Source organism: Rhagoletis pomonella, unplaced genomic scaffold (genome assembly GCF_013731165.1).
Source record: "Rhagoletis pomonella isolate Grant_MI unplaced genomic scaffold, Rhpom_1.0 Rhpom_scaffold_15643, whole genome shotgun sequence".
NCBI classification, from domain to species: Eukaryota; Metazoa; Arthropoda; class Insecta; order Diptera; family Tephritidae; genus Rhagoletis; species Rhagoletis pomonella.
In genome coordinates this window covers 1-3,556 of record NW_023474164.1, presented here as the reverse complement: position 1 = coordinate 3,556, position 3,556 = coordinate 1, and the positions used below count along the sequence as shown (strand labels likewise).

Here is a 3,556-nt window from a genome sequence, read left to right as displayed (position 1 = left end):
TACATACATATATAGGCACCCACCCGACCAACGTACACGAAAATGCATCCGTTTTAGAAATTTTGGCAAAACTTTGGCGTATAAAACTATTGGGAACGGGTTGTGAAAAATTATCGCTCAAAAGTTTTTGCGGAGTGTTTTCGAAACGCTATCGACAAAGAAGCGAAAACGAAACTTATTTCGATCAGTTTCTCTATTAAGAAATTAGTGAAAATGGCAATGCATTCTCGGTACGTTGGCCGGGTGGGTATGTGTATATACAAATACAAAGCACATAGTACATAGTTGTAATGTTTATAAAAACTAGAAAATAGAAAATTTTTTACGTTTACGTATATCGTTTAGGTTTAAATAACGATGCATATTATGAACTCGTTCATCGTTGTCGTTATGAATGCTAAAAAATCTAGTTTAAAAATTCTGTATTGTGCAACTGCTATAAATAACATTAGGCTAAGTTTCTTAAAGCACACAACAATAATAAAAACCGCTTTTTTTTTAAATAGACACATTTGGAGATATAATTTCTTTAGTAAAATTACATATCTTCAGGTTCGGATATTTCCAGATCTGAGTCATCGAAGTCAATAATCTAAAACGAGTTGATATATAAAGGATTAAATTAGTTATGTACTATGTATGTTTGTATGAATCGTTCGTGTGTCTATCAACTTTAATATGACTTACCGTGCTATCCAGTGCTTTAAAATCAGAGATTCCAGTCAAGTCTTCCAAATATTTGGCAGTTTCAAAAGCTTTGAATAAAAATGCATTACCCTTTTCACGATACTCGGAAATTACTTTCTGAAAATAAGAGTTTATTTTAATGATTCAAAAATAAATGTTAACGCTAACCTCTGAACATGCAATGCACTGTGAAAACTTTTGTGTTGCCGGTAAAATGTTTTCATAATTGCATAGCTGGCCACGTATCGAATGCGGAATGACACCCAATCGGCCTTCGGGTACTTTGGTATTCGGCTGGCCGGTGGCACAATAATAGGCAGGCGCACGATCGCGCAGTGGATGCTGCAACAGCGATACCAACAATTCGACAGCATAGCTAGCAGCAATACATGATACACCTGGCCGTGTAACTGTACATTGCTGATCCAGTGTTCGGTCCTTGAGGGACTGAAAAATGGTAATTTATTAAATTCTTATTAGAAGGATTAAACAATTTATGTATATGTTTTGAGTTTCTTGACATTGAAAGAAGTTAATAAAATATGTGTGTTTGTTTGTAAATGTATAAGATGAACAGTTACTCATAAAAGTATTCGCTTTGGTGAATACCACTAATATTACCTTTAATGGAGCCAATACTGGGGTTTTCATTGTTCTTTACGGGTTTTTTAATATAACAAGTGCAATTTACAAAAACTTGCGTTGATATTTTGAAATTTTGTTGCTAACGGTCTCCCGCGTTTTATTTCATAAGAAATTCATACTTATATGAAAAAAAGTGCACAGTCCGTCACAAAAAAAAAAGAAATCTCAAAAATCTACGCGATTTTTTAGCCGTTTGAAACTTGCACTTAATTAGACTAAAATTGTATGGGCTATAAAACTGCATGCCTAAACATTTTCCAAAAATTCAGAATAAAAATTTTGAAAATTTGGAATTTTGAAATTTTGATCAAAATTTGTTGAATTTTCTTAAATTTTGTATAAAGTTTGAAACTGTGATTTACACGGTTTTGGTTAAAGCTTAGAGGATATTTTTATATAAAAAGAACAAACAAAATTTATCTCGAAAACATTACCCATATTTGAAGAAAATCAACACGTGGTCATTTGTTTGAGTCACTGTATATATATCTAAATATGTATCACAGTTTATCAGTGGATGATAAATTAAAAATTTCAAAATAGAGAGAGGGGCAACGCGCCGTACATGTTCATATGGATGTATGTATATATGTGCATATGTAACATTGCGAGTCTATTTTGAGTTAATAAATTGTTGAGCTGCGTTTGGAAAAGAGCACATGACAATTGTTTATATGACGTAAGAAAACAGGTTCACACACTACATACAAATGCAAACTAAATTGGAGCGATTGGCGCGCAGCCGGTTCCACATACGCAGTGGACATCTATACATACATACATACATACATACGTAGCTATGTACAAATTTGGCATGCATCTCCGTGCATTAAATTCAATGTATGTATAGTCAGAAGTAAAGATGAAATAAAAATCCACAAACAAATTTGTTTATGCATTTTACTGCGGCCCAGAGCACCTTGACTAGCGCACTGTTGATCGCAGCAGTTTTATTGGCGGCTCGTGGCAATAGCTAATAGGAAAATCAGACATGAAAGCTGGTGGGAAATCGCGAAAAAACTCGTAATTAAAAGTCTGTTTTATAGGAAATTTTCTAAGTGAAAGGTGATTAAGTATGGTGTACAAACGTTCGAAACAGCTGAGAAGTTGAGAAGCAACAATCGTGCCAGAACACTTGCTGGAAGAATGCTAACCGCAGCAAAAGCAACTGTGTGTGAGAGCAAAATAATCGCATAAATAAAAAAAATCAAACATAAAAAAAAAATAAAACACCACCACTGGCTCTGTATTAAAAGAAAACGAACAGTTGTTTATACAACGATTAGATAAAATACAGCGCCTACAATAATTACAACAATAAAAAGCAATCAGAGAGCAAAATGTACACCTTCCAAAGCGATTTACTACTCAGACTACTCACAATGTGATATCAACTGACAACCAAACAACACTACTATCTTTACCGTAGAAGTTAAACTTTAAAATATATGAATGTGTACGCTGATAACAATCGTCATCGCTAACTTTTGCTAACAGTTGATTTTTGTCATTTGTTTAGTGCGGCTGAAATATTTTCAGTTAGCAAAACGTGCGCGAGAATATTGTTATAGCACAATTAATTGGGTTGTAGAGTATAAATTAAATACTGAAATTACTTTTCGAATTGTTTAAAGCGCGTTATTTCTTTTCGTAAACAATGTTAACCGAATACGCGGGCAACTTAGCGCACCATTTGGATTTTGGACATGCCTTGGAAATTGTGGCGAAAACTATTGATGGAGCTTCACGGTAAGCAACAAAAAAGTACATACAGTAAGCTCTAATACATGGTCTTATACATACACATATAGTACATAGGTGTGTGTATTTTAATGTTTTAAACAACTTGCGATTTTCTTTTGGATCTGGACACGTCGGTTTTTAGTGTGGGTACAATCATATTTACATGTGTACATATGTATGTATGTACAAGCATATGTACATTTTACTTACTATCTGAAAATAATTACAGGATAATGCACTGGAAATTTAACAATAAAAAAATGTTGCTTATCTAATTTTAGGATACTCAATTTGTCAAAACCACTAATTGACGCATTTATTGATAGCGGTCATTTTGATACTGATAATTTTTTTCATGTAAACTTTTTATCACTATGACTAATATACATATACCCAGCAAGACACAATTTGCTCAAAACTTTCAGTTTAATTATAATAAATCTAAAATAATAATAAAATTTGGCGCTTATACATTTTTACG

The 3,556-nt window shown here is 33.1% G+C and overlaps 1 long non-coding RNA gene across 1 annotated transcript; it reads right to left on the bottom strand.

Annotated features, from left to right (window-relative positions):
* Positions 1 to 500: 500 nt before the first annotated feature.
* Positions 501 to 1,167, bottom strand: LOC118757240. The gene is made up of 3 exons (XR_004995195.1): positions 856 to 1,167; positions 688 to 804; positions 501 to 592 (listed from the first exon to the last, which is right to left on the bottom strand). It is a non-coding gene; the product is annotated as an uncharacterized LOC118757240 (long non-coding RNA).
* Positions 1,168 to 3,556: the final 2,389 nt, after the last annotated feature.